The sequence below is a fragment of the Triturus cristatus genome, chromosome 11, assembly GCF_964204655.1.
Source record: "Triturus cristatus chromosome 11, aTriCri1.1, whole genome shotgun sequence".
In the NCBI taxonomy this organism is placed as follows: Eukaryota; Metazoa; Chordata; class Amphibia; order Caudata; family Salamandridae; genus Triturus; species Triturus cristatus.
This window is the reverse complement of record NC_140594.1, coordinates 750,973,219-750,986,367: the sequence shown is the minus strand read 5'-3', so window position 1 is coordinate 750,986,367 and position 13,149 is coordinate 750,973,219.

Sequence of the window (13,149 nt, the reverse complement as noted above, 5' to 3'; positions counted from 1 at the left end):
CTATGAGGCCAGAGTAAGAGTTAAGACAGTAGCTATTAGGCCAGAGTAAGAGTTACGACAGTAGCTATGAGGCCAGAGTAAGAGTCCAAGACCAAAACCATTAGGCCAGAGTAAGAGTTAAGACAGTATCTATGAGGCCAGAGTAAGAGTTAAGACAGTAGCTATGAGGCCAGAGTAAGAGTTAAGACAGTAGCTATTAGGCCAGAGTGAGAGTTAAGACAGTAGCTATGAGGCCAGAGTAAGAGTCCAAGACCTTAACCATTAGTCCAGAGTAAGAGTTAAGACAGTAGCTATTAGGCCAGAGTAAGAGTTAAGACAGTAGCTATGAGGCCAGAGTAAGAGTTAAGACAGTAGATATTAGGCCAGAGTAAGTGGTAAGACAGTAGCTATGAGGCCAGAGTAAGAGTTAAGACAGTAGCTATGAGGCCAGAGTAAGAGTCCAAGACCTTAACTATTAGGCCAGAGTAAGAGTTAAGACAGTAGCTATGAGGCCAGAGTAAGAGTTAAAGACAGTAGCTATGAAGCCAGAGTAAGAGTCCAAGACCTTAACCATTAGGCCAGAGTAAGAGTTAAGACAGTACTTATGAGGCCAGAGTAAGAGTCCAAGACCTTAACCATTAGGCCAGATTAAGAGTTAAGACAGTAGCTAATTAGCTATGAGGCCAGAGTAAGAGTCCAAGACCTTAACCATTAGGCCAGAGTAAGAGTTAAGACAGTAGCTATGAGGCCAGAGTAAGAGTTCAAGACCTTAACCATTAGGCCAGAGTAAGAGTTAAGACAGTAGCTATGAGGCCAGAGTAAGGGTTAACACAGTAGCTATGAGGCCAGAGTAAGAGTTAAGACAGTAGCTATGAGGCCAGAGTAAGAGTTAAGACAGTAGCTATTAGGCCAGAGTAAGATTTAAGACAGTAGCTATTAGGCCAGAGTAAGAGTTAAGACAGTAGCTATTAAGCCAGAGTAAGAGTTAAGACAGTAGCTATGAGGCCAGAGTAAGAGTTAAGACAGTAGCTATTAGGCCAGAGTAAGAGTCCAAGACCTTAACCATTAGGCCAGAGTAAGAGTTAAGACAGTAGCTATTAGGCCAGAGTAAGAGTCCAAGACCTTAACCATTAGGCCAGAGTAAGAGTTAAGACAGTAGCTATGAGGCCAGAGTAAGAGTTAAGACAGTAGCTATGAGGCCAGAGTAAGAGTCCAAGACCTTAACCATTAGGCCAGAGTAAGAGTTAAGACAGTAGCTATTAGGCCAAAGTAAGAGTTAAGACAGTAGCTATGAGGCCAGAGTAAGAGTTAAGACAGTAGCTATGAGGCCAGAGTAAGAGTCCAAGACCTTAACCATTAGGCCAGATTAAGAGTTAAGACAGTAGCTATGAGGCCAGAGTAAGAGTTAAGACAGTAGATATGAGGCCAGAGTAAGAGTCTAAGACCTTAACCATTAGGCAAGAGTAAGAGTTCAGACAGTAGCTATGAGGCCAGAGTAAGAGTTAAGACAGTAGCTATGAGGCCAGAGTAAGAGTTAAGACAGTAGCTATGAGGCCAGAGTAAGAGTTACGACAGTAGCTATGAGGCCAGAGTAAGAGTCCAAGACCTTAACCATTAGGCCAGAGTAAGAGTTAAGACAGTAGCTATGAGGCCAGAGTAAGAGTTAAGACAGTAGCTATGAGGCCAGAGTAAGAGTCCAAGACCTTAACCATTAGGCCAGAGTAAGAGTTAAGACAGTAGCTATGAGGCCAGAGTAAGAGTTAAGACAGTAGCTATGAGGCCAGAGTAAGAGTCCAAGACCTTAACCATTAGGCCAGAGTAAGAGTTAAGACAGTAGCTATGAGGCCAAAGTAAGAGTTAAGACAGCAGCTATGAGGCCAGAGTAAGAGTTAAGACAGTAGCTATGAGGCCAGAGTAAGAGTTAAGACAGTAGCTATGAGGCCAGAGTAAGAGTCCAAGACCTTAACCATTAGGCCAGAGTAAGAGTTAAGACAGTAGCTATGAGGCCAGAGTAAGAGTTAAGACAGTAGCTATGAGGCCAGAGTAAGAGTTAAGACAGTAGCTATTAGGCCAGAGTAAGAGTTAAGACAGTAGCTATGAGGCCAGAGTAAGAGTCCAAGACCTTAACAATTAGGCCAGAGTAAGAGTTAAGACAGTATCAATGAGGCCAGAGTAAGAGTTAAGACAGTAGCTATGAGGCCAGAGTAAGAGTTAAGACAGTAGCTATGAGGCCAGAGTAAGAGTTAAGACAGTAGCTATGAGGCCAGAGTAAGAGTCCAAGACCTTAACCATTAGGCCAGAGTAAGAGTTAAGACAGTATAAATGAGGCCAGAGTAAGAGTTAAGACAGTAGCTATGAGGCCAGAGTAAGAGTTAAGACAGTAGCTATGAGGCCAGAGTAAGAGTTAAGACAGTAGCTATTAGGTCAGAGTAAGAGTCCACTACCTTAACCTTTAGGCCAGAGTAAGAGTTAAGACAGTAACTATTAGGCCAGAGTAAGAGTTAAGACAGTAGCTATGAGGCCAGAGTAAGAGTTAAGACAGTAGCTATGAGGCCAGAGTAAGAGTCCAATACCTTAACCATTAGGCCAGAGTAAGAGTTAAGACAGTAGCTATTAGGCCAGAGTAAGAGTTAAGACAGTAGCTATGAGGCCAGAGTAAGAGTCCAAGACCTTAACCATTAGGCCAAAGTAAGAGTTAAGACAGTAGCTATGAGGCCAGAGTAAGAGTTAAGACAGTAGCTATGAGGCCAGAGTAAGAGTCCAGAACCTTAACCATTAGGCCAGAGTAAGAGTTAAGACAGTAGCTATGAGGCCAGAGTAAGAGTAATTACAGTAGCTATGAGGCCAGAGTAAGAGTCCAAGACCTTAACCATTAGGCCAGAGTAAGAGTTAAGACAGTAGCTATGAGGCCAGAGTAAGAGTTAAGACAGTAGCTATGAGGCCAGAGTAAGAGTTAAGACAGTAGCTATGAGGCCAGAGTAAGAGTCCAAGACCTTAACCATTAGGCCAGAGTAAGAGTTAAGACAGTAGCATGAGGCCAGAGTAAGAGTTAAGACAGTAGCTATTAGGCCAGAGTAAGAGTTAAGACAGTAGCTATGAAGCCAGAGTAAGAGTTAAGACAGTAGCTATGAGGCCAGAGTAAGAGTTAAGACAGTAGCTATGAGGCCAGAGTAAGGTTCCAAGACCTTAACCATTAGGCCAGAGTAAGAGTTAAGACAGTAGCTATGAGGCCAGAGTAAGAGTTAAGACAGTAGCTATTAGGCCAGAGTAAGAGTCCAAGACCTTAACCATTAGGCCAGAGTAAGAGTTAAGACAGTAGCTATTAGGCCAGAGTAAGAGTCCAAGACCTTAACCATTAGGCCAGAGTAAGAGTTAAGACAGTAGCTATGAGGCCAGAGTAAGAGTTAAGACAGTAGCTATGAGGCCAGAGTAAGAGTCCAAGACCTTAACCATTAGGCCAGAGTAAGAGTTAAGACAGTAGCTATTAGGCCAAAGTAAGAGTTAAGACAGTAGCTATGAGGCCAGAGTAAGAGTTAAGACAGTAGCTATGAGGCCAGAGTAAGAGTCCAAGACCTTAACCATTAGGCCAGATTAAGAGTTAAGACAGTAGATATGAGGCCAGAGTAAGAGTCTAAGACCTTAACCATTAGGCAAGAGTAAGAGTTCAGACAGTAGCTATGAGGCCAGAGTAAAAGTTAAGACAGTAGCTATGAGGCCAGAGTAAGAGTTAAGACAGTAGCTATGAGGCCAGAGTAAGAGTTACGACAGTAGCTATGAGGCCAGAGTAAGAGTCCAAGACCTTAACCATTAGGCCAGAGTAAGAGTTAAGACAGTAGCTATGAGGCCAGAGTAAGAGTTAAGACAGTAGCTATGAGGCCAGAGTAAGAGTCCAAGACCTTAACCATTAGGCCAGAGTAAGAGTTAAGACAGTAGCTATGAGGCCAGAGTAAGAGTTAAGACAGTAGCTATGAGGCCAGAGTAAGAGTCCAAGACCTTAACCATTAGGCCAGAGTAAGAGTTAAGACAGTAGCTATGAGGCCAAAGTAAGTGTTAAGACAGTAGCTATGAGGCCAGAGTAAGAGTTAAGACAGTAGCTATGAGGCCAGAGTAAGAGTTAAGACAGTAGCTATGAGGCCAGAGTAAGAGTCCAAGACCTTAACCATTAGGCCAGAGTAAGAGTTAAGACAGTAGCTATGATGCCAGAGTAAGAGTTAAGACAGTAGCTATGAGGCCAGAGTAAGAGTTAAGACAGTAGCTATTAGGCCAGAGTAAGAGTTAAGACAGTAGCTATGAGGCCAGAGTAAGAGTCCAAGACCTTAACAATTAGGCCAGAGTAAGAGTTAAGACAGTATCAATGAGGCCAGAGTAAGAGTTAAAACAGTAGCTATGAGGCCAGAGTAAGAGTTAAGACAGTAGCTATGAGGCCAGAGTAAGAGTTAAGACAGTAGCTATGAGGCCAGAGTAAGAGTCCAAGACCTTAACCATTAGGCCAGAGTAAGAGTTAAGACAGTATCAATGAGGCCAGAGTAAGAGTTAAGACAGTAGCTATGAGGCCAGAGTAAGAGTTAAGACAGTAGCTATGAGGCCAGAGTAAGAGTTAAGACAGTAGCTATTAGGTCAGAGTAAGAGTCCACTACCTTAACCTTTAGGCCAGAGTAAGAGTTAAGACAGTAACTATTAGGCCAGAGTAAGAGTTAAGACAGTAGCTATGAGGCCAGAGTAAGAGTTAAGACAGTAGCTATGAGGCCAGAGTAAGAGTCCAATACCTTAACCATTAGGCCAGAGTAAGAGTTAAGACAGTAGCTATTAGGCCAGAGTAAGAGTTAAGACAGTAGCTATGAGGCCAGAGTAAGAGTCCAAGACCTTAACCATTAGGCCAGAGTAAGAGTTAAGACAGTAGCTATGAGGCCAGAGTAAGAGTTAAGACAGTAGCTATGAGGCCAGAGTAAGAGTCCAGAACCTTAACCATTAGGCCAGAATAAGAGTTAAGACAGTAGCTATGAGGCCAGAGTAAGAGTTAAGACAGTAGCTATGAGGCCAGAGTAAGAGTCCAAGACCTTAACCATTAGGCCAGAGTAAGAGTTAAGACAGTAGCTATGAGGCCAGAGTAAGAGTTAAGACAGTAGCTATGAGGCCAGAGTAAGAGTTAAGACAGTAGCTATGAGGCCAGAGTAAGAGTCCAAGACCTTAACCATTAGGCCAGAGTAAGAGTTAAGACAGTAGCATGAGGCCAGAGTAAGAGTTAAGACAGTAGCTATTAGGCCAGAGTAGGAGTTAAGACAGTAGCTATGAAGCCAGAGTAAGAGTTAAGACAGTAGCTATGAGGCCAGAGTAAGAGTTAAGACAGTAGCTATGAGGCCAGAGTAAGGTTCCAAGACCTTTACCATTAGGCCAGAGTAAGAGTTAAGACAGTAGCTATGAGGCCAGAGTAAGAGTTAAGATAGTAGCTATTAGGCCAGAGTAAGAGTTAAGACAGTAGCTATGAGGCCAGAGTAAGAGTTAAGACAGTAGCTATGAGGCCAGAGTAAGAGTTAAGACAGTAGCTATTAGGCCAGAGTAAGAGTTAAGACAGTAGCTATGAGGCCAGAGTAAGAGTTAAGACAGTAGCTATTAGGCCAGAGTAAGAGTTAAGACAGTAGCTATGAGGCCAGAGTAAGAGTTAAGACAGTAGCTATGAGGCCAGAGTAACAGTCCAAGACCTCAACCATTAGGCCAGAGTAAGAGTTAAGACAGTAGCTATGAGGCCAGAGTAAGAGTCCAAGACCTTAACCATTAGGCCAGAGTAAGAGTTAAGACAGTAGCTATGAGGCCAGAGTAAGAGTTAAGACAGTAGCTATGAGGCCAGAGTAAGAGTTAAGACAGTAGCTATGAGGCCAGAGTAAGAGTCCAAGACCTTAACCATTAGGCCAGAGTAAGAGTTAAGACAGTAGCTATGAGGCCAGAGTAAGAGTTAAGACAGTAGCTATTAGGCCAGAGTAAGAGTTACGACAGTAGCTATGAGGCCAGAGTAAGAGTCCAAGACCAAAACCATTAGGCCAGAGTAAGAGTTAAGACAGTATCTATGAGGCCAGAGTAAGAGTTAAGACAGTAGCTATGAGGCCAGAGTAAGAGTTAAGACAGTAGCTATTAGGCCAGAGTGAGAGTTAAGACAGTAGCTATGAGGCCAGAGTAAGAGTCCAAGACCTTAACCATTAGTCCAGAGTAAGAGTTAAGACAGTAGCTATTAGGCCAGAGTAAGAGTTAAGACAGTAGCTATGAGGCCAGAGTAAGAGTTAAGACAGTAGATATTAGGCCAGAGTAAGTGGTAAGACAGTAGCTATGAGGCCAGAGTAAGAGTTAAGACAGTAGCTATGAGGCCAGAGTAAGAGTCCAAGACCTTAACTATTAGGCCAGAGTAAGAGTTAAGACAGTAGCTATGAGGCCAGAGTAAGAGTTAAAGACAGTAGCTATGAAGCCAGAGTAAGAGTCCAAGACCTTAACCATTAGGCCAGAGTAAGAGTTAAGACAGTACTTATGAGGCCAGAGTAAGAGTCCAAGACCTTAACCATTAGGCCAGATTAAGAGTTAAGACAGTAGCTAATTAGCTATGAGGCCAGAGTAAGAGTCCAAGACCTTAACCATTAGGCCAGAGTAAGAGTTAAGACAGTAGCTATGAGGCCAGAGTAAGAGTTCAAGACCTTAACCATTAGGCCAGAGTAAGAGTTAAGACAGTAGCTATGAGGCCAGAGTAAGGGTTAACACAGTAGCTATGAGGCCAGAGTAAGAGTTAAGACAGTAGCTATGAGGCCAGAGTAAGAGTTAAGACAGTAGCTATTAGGCCAGAGTAAGATTTAAGACAGTAGCTATTAGGCCAGAGTAAGAGTTAAGACAGTAGCTATTAAGCCAGAGTAAGAGTTAAGACAGTAGCTATGAGGCCAGAGTAAGAGTTAAGACAGTAGCTATTAGGCCAGAGTAAGAGTCCAAGACCTTAACCATTAGGCCAGAGTAAGAGTTAAGACAGTAGCTATTAGGCCAGAGTAAGAGTCCAAGACCTTAACCATTAGGCCAGAGTAAGAGTTAAGACAGTAGCTATGAGGCCAGAGTAAGAGTTAAGACAGTAGCTATGAGGCCAGAGTAAGAGTCCAAGACCTTAACCATTAGGCCAGAGTAAGAGTTAAGACAGTAGCTATTAGGCCAAAGTAAGAGTTAAGACAGTAGCTATGAGGCCAGAGTAAGAGTTAAGACAGTAGCTATGAGGCCAGAGTAAGAGTCCAAGACCTTAACCATTAGGCCAGATTAAGAGTTAAGACAGTAGCTATGAGGCCAGAGTAAGAGTTAAGACAGTAGATATGAGGCCAGAGTAAGAGTCTAAGACCTTAACCATTAGGCAAGAGTAAGAGTTCAGACAGTAGCTATGAGGCCAGAGTAAGAGTTAAGACAGTAGCTATGAGGCCAGAGTAAGAGTTAAGACAGTAGCTATGAGGCCAGAGTAAGAGTTACGACAGTAGCTATGAGGCCAGAGTAAGAGTCCAAGACCTTAACCATTAGGCCAGAGTAAGAGTTAAGACAGTAGCTATGAGGCCAGAGTAAGAGTTAAGACAGTAGCTATGAGGCCAGAGTAAGAGTCCAAGACCTTAACCATTAGGCCAGAGTAAGAGTTAAGACAGTAGCTATGAGGCCAGAGTAAGAGTTAAGACAGTAGCTATGAGGCCAGAGTAAGAGTCCAAGACCTTAACCATTAGGCCAGAGTAAGAGTTAAGACAGTAGCTATGAGGCCAAAGTAAGAGTTAAGACAGTAGCTATGAGGCCAGAGTAAGAGTTAAGACAGTAGCTATGAGGCCAGAGTAAGAGTTAAGACAGTAGCTATGAGGCCAGAGTAAGAGTCCAAGACCTTAACCATTAGGCCAGAGTAAGAGTTAAGACAGTAGCTATGAGGCCAGAGTAAGAGTTAAGACAGTAGCTATGAGGCCAGAGTAAGAGTTAAGACAGTAGCTATTAGGCCAGAGTAAGAGTTAAGACAGTAGCTATGAGGCCAGAGTAAGAGTCCAAGACCTTAACAATTAGGCCAGAGTAAGAGTTAAGACAGTATCAATGAGGCCAGAGTAAGAGTTAAGACAGTAGCTATGAGGCCAGAGTAAGAGTTAAGACAGTAGCTATGAGGCCAGAGTAAGAGTTAAGACAGTAGCTATGAGGCCAGAGTAAGAGTCCAAGACCTTAACCATTAGGCCAGAGTAAGAGTTAAGACAGTATCAATGAGGCCAGAGTAAGAGTTAAGACAGTAGCTATGAGGCCAGAGTAAGAGTTAAGACAGTAGCTATGAGGCCAGAGTAAGAGTTAAGACAGTAGCTATTAGGTCAGAGTAAGAGTCCACTACCTTAACCTTTAGGCCAGAGTAAGAGTTAAGACAGTAACTATTAGGCCAGAGTAAGAGTTAAGACAGTAGCTATGAGGCCAGAGTAAGAGTTAAGACAGTAGCTATGAGGCCAGAGTAAGAGTCCAATACCTTAACCATTAGGCCAGAGTAAGAGTTAAGACAGTAGCTATTAGGCCAGAGTAAGAGTTAAGACAGTAGCTATGAGGCCAGAGTAAGAGTCCAAGACCTTAACCATTAGGCCAGAGTAAGAGTTAAGACAGTAGCTATGAGGCCAGAGTAAGAGTTAAGACAGTAGCTATGAGGCCAGAGTAAGAGTCCAGAACCTTAACCATTAGGCCAGAGTAAGAGTTAAGACAGTAGCTATGAGGCCAGAGTAAGAGTTAATACAGTAGCTATGAGGCCAGAGTAAGAGTCCAAGACCTTAACCATTAGGCCAGAGTAAGAGTTAAGACAGTAGCTATGAGGCCAGAGTAAGAGTTAAGACAGTAGCTATGAGGCCAGAGTAAGAGTTAAGACAGTAGCTATGAGGCCAGAGTAAGAGTCCAAGACCTTAACCATTAGGCCAGAGTAAGAGTTAAGACAGTAGCATGAGGCCAGAGTAAGAGTTAAGACAGTAGCTATTAGGCCAGAGTAAGAGTTAAGACAGTAGCTATGAAGCCAGAGTAAGAGTTAAGACAGTAGCTATGAGGCCAGAGTAAGAGTTAAGACAGTAGCTATGAGGCCAGAGTAAGGTTCCAAGACCTTAACCATTAGGCCAGAGTAAGAGTTAAGACAGTAGCTATGAGGCCAGAGTAAGAGTTAAGATAGTAGCTATTAGGCCAGAGTAAGAGTTAAGACAGTAGCTATGAGGCCAGAGTAAGAGTTAAGACAGTAGCTATGAGGCCAGAGTAAGAGTCCAAGACCTTAACCATTAGGCCAGAGTAAGAGTTAAGACAGTAGCTATTAGGCCAAAGTAAGAGTTAAGACAGTAGGTATGAGGCCAGAGTAAGAGTCCAAGACCTTAACCATTAGGCCAGAGGAAGAGCTAAGACAGTAGCTATGGGGCCAGAGTAAGAGTTAAGACAGTAGCTATGAGGCAAGAGTAAGAGTTAAGACAGTAGCTATTAGGCCAGAGTAAGAGTTAAGACAGTAGCTATGAGGCCAGAGTAAGAGTCCAAGACCTTAACCATTAGGCCAGAGTAAGAGTTAAAACAGTAGCTATGAGGCCAGAGTAAGAGTTAAGGCAGTAGCTATGAGGCCAGAGTAAGAGTCCAAGACATTAACCATTAGGCCAGAGTAAGAGTTAAGACAGTAGCTATGAGGCCAGAGTAAGAGTTAAGACAGTAGCTATTAGACCAGAGTAAGAGTTAAGACAGTAGCTATGAGGCCAGAGTAAGAGTTAAGACAGTAGCTATGAGGCCAGAGTAAGAGTCCAAGACCTTAACCATTAGGCCAGAGTAAGAGTTAAGACAGTAGCTATGAGGCCAGAGTAAGAGTCCAAGACCTTAACCATTAGGCCAGAGTAAGAGTTAAGACAGTAGCTATGAGGCCAGAGTAAGAGTTCAAGACCTTAACCATTAGGCCAGAGTAAGAGTTAAGACAGTAGCTATGAGGCCAGAGTAAGGGTTAACACAGTAGCTATGAGGCCAGAGTAAGAGTTAAGACAGTAGCTATGAGGCCAGAGTAAGAGTTAAGACAGTAGCTATTAGGCCAGAGTAAGAGTTAAGACAGTAGCTATGAGGCCAGAGTAAGAGTCCAAGACCTTAACCATTAGGCCAGAGTAAGAGTTAAGACAGTAGCTATTATGCCAAAGTAAGAGTTAAGACAGTAGGTATGAGGCCAGAGTAAGAGTCCAAGACCTTAACCATTAGGCCAGAGGAAGAGCTAAGACAGTAGCTATGAGGCCAGAGTAAGAGTTAAGACAGTAGCTATGAGGCAAGAGTAAGAGTTAAGACAGTAGCTATTAGGCCAGAGTAAGAGTTAAGACAGTAGCTATGAGGCCAGAGTAAGAGTCCAAGACCTTAACCATTAGGCCAGAGTAAGAGTTAAAACAGTAGCTATGAGGCCAGAGTAAGAGTTAAGGCAGTAGCTATGAGGCCAGAGTAAGAGTCCAAGACATTAACCATTAGGCCAGAGTAAGAGTTAAGACAGTAGCTATGAGGCCAGAGTAAGAGTTAAGACAGTAGCTATTAGACCAGAGTAAGAGTTAAGACAGTAGCTATGAGGCCAGAATAAGAGTTAAGACAGTAGCTATGAGGCCAGAGTAAGAGTCCAAGACCTTAACCATTAGGCCAGAGTAAGAGTTAAGACAGTAGCTATGAGGCACAGAGTAAGAGTTAAGACAGTAGCTATGAGGCCAGAGTAAGAGTTAAGACAGTAGCTATGAGGCCAGAGTAAGAGTCCAAGACCTTAACCATTAGGCCAGAGTAAGAGTTAAGACAGTAGCTATTAGGCCAAAGTAAGAGTTAAGACAGTAGCTATGAGGCCAGAGTAAGAGTTAAGACAGTAGCTATGAGGCCAGAGTAAGAGTCCAAGACCTTAACCATTAGGCCAGATTAAGAGTTAAGACAGTAGCTATGAGGCCAGAGTAAGAGTTAAGACAGTAGCTATGAGGCCAGTGTAAGAGTCCAAGACCTTAACCATTAGGCCAGAGCAAGAGTTAAGACAGTAGCTATGAGGCCAGAGTAAGAGTTAAGACAGTAGCTATGAGGCCAGAGTAAGAGTTAAGACAGTAGCTATGAGGCCAGAGTAAGAGTCCAAGACCTTAACCATTAGGCCAGAGTAAGAGTTAAGACAGTAGCTATGAGGCCAGAGTAAGAGTTAAGACAGTAGCTATGAGGCCAGAGTAAGAGTCCAAGACCTTAACCATTAGGCCAGAGTAAGAGTTAAGACAGTAGCTATGAGGCCAGAGTAAGAGTTAGGACAGTAGCTATGAGGCCAGAGTAAGAGTCCAAGACCTTAACCATTAGGCCAGAGTAAGAGTTAAGACAGTAGCTATGAGGCCAAAGTAAGAGTTAAGACAGTAGCTATGAGGCCAGAGTAAGAGTTAAGACAGTAGCTATTAGGCCAGAGTAAGTGTTAAGACAGTAGCTATGAGGCCAGAGTAAGAGTTAAGACAGTAGCTATGAGGCCAGAGTAAGAGTCCAAGACCTTAACCATTAGGCCAGAGTAAGAGTTAAGACAGTAGCTATGAGGCCAGAGTAAGAGTTAAGACAGTAGCTATGAGGCCAGAGTAAGAGTTAAGACAGTAGCTATGAGGCCAGAGTAAGAGTCCAAGACCTTAACCATTAGGCCAGAGTAAGAGTTAAGACAGTAGCTATTAGGCCAAAGTCAGAGTTAAGACAGTAGCTATGAGGCCAGAGTAAGAGTTAAGACAGTAGCTATGAGGCCAGAGTAAGAGTCCAAGACCTTAACCATTAGGCCAGATTAAGAGTTAAGACAGTAGCTATGAGGCCAGAGTAAGAGTTAAGACAGTAGCTATGAGGCCAGAGTAAGAGTCCAAGACCTTAACCATTAGGCCAGAGTAAGAGTTAAGACAGTAGCTATGAGGCCAGAGTAAGAGTTAAGACAGTAGCTATGAGGCCAGAGTAAGAGTCCAAGACCTCAACCATTAGGCCAGAGTAAGAGTTAAGACAGTAGCTATGAGGCCAGAGTAAGAGTCCAAGACCTTAACCATTAGGCAAGAGTAAGAGTTAAGACAGTAGCTATGAGGCCAGAGTAAAAGTTAAGACAGTAGCTATGAGGCCAGAGTAAGAGTTAAGACAGTAGCTATGAGGCCAGAGTAAGAGTCCAAGACCTTAACCATTAGGCCAGAGTAAGAGTTAAGACAGTAGCTATTAGGCCAGAGTAAGAGTTAGGACAGTAGCTATTAGGCCAGAGTAAGAGTTAAGACAGTAGCTATGAGGCCAGAGTAAGAGTTAAGACAGTAGCTATGAGGCCAGAGTAAGAGTCCAAGACCTTAACCATTAGCCAGAGTAAGAGTTAAGACAGTAGCTATTAGGCCAAAGTAAGAGTTAAGACAGTATGTATGAGGCCAGAGTAAGAGTCCAAGACATTAACCATTAGGCCAGAGGAAGAGCTAAGACAGTAGCTATGAGGCCAGAGTAAGAGTTAAGACAGTAGCTATGAGGTAAGAGTAAGAGTTAAGACAGTAGCTATTAGGCCAGAGTAAGAGTCCAAGACCTTAACCATTAGGCCAGAGTAAGAGTTAAAACAGTAGCTATGAGGCCAGAGTAAGAGTTAAGGCAGTAGCTATGAGGCCAGAGTAAGAGTCCAAGACCTTAACCATTAGGCCAGAGTAAGAGTTAAGACAGTAGCTATGAGGCCAGAGTAAGAGTTAAGACAGTAGCTATTAGACCAGAGTAAGAGTTAAGACAGTAGCTATTAGGCCAGAGTAAGAGTTAAGACAGTAGCTATGAGGCCAGAGTAAGAGTCCAAGACCTTAACCATTAGGCCAGAGTAAGAGTTAAGACAGTAGCTATGAGGCCAGAGTAAGAGTTAAGACAGTAGCTATGAGGCCAGAGTAAGAGTTAAGACAGTAGCTATGAGGCCAGAGTAAGAGTCCAAGACCTTAACCATTAGGCCAGAGTAAGAGTTAAGACAGTAGCTATTAGGCCAACGTAAGAGTTAAGACAGTAGCTATGAGGCCAGAGTAAGAGTTAAGACAGTAGCTATGAGGCCAGAGTAAGAGTCCAAGACCTTAACCATTAGGCCAGATTAAGAGTTAAGACAGTAGCTATGAGGCCAGAGTAAGAGTTAAGACAGTAGCTATGAGGCCAGTGTAAGAGTCCAAGACCTTAACCATTAGGCCAGAGTAAGAGTTAAGACAGTAGCTATGA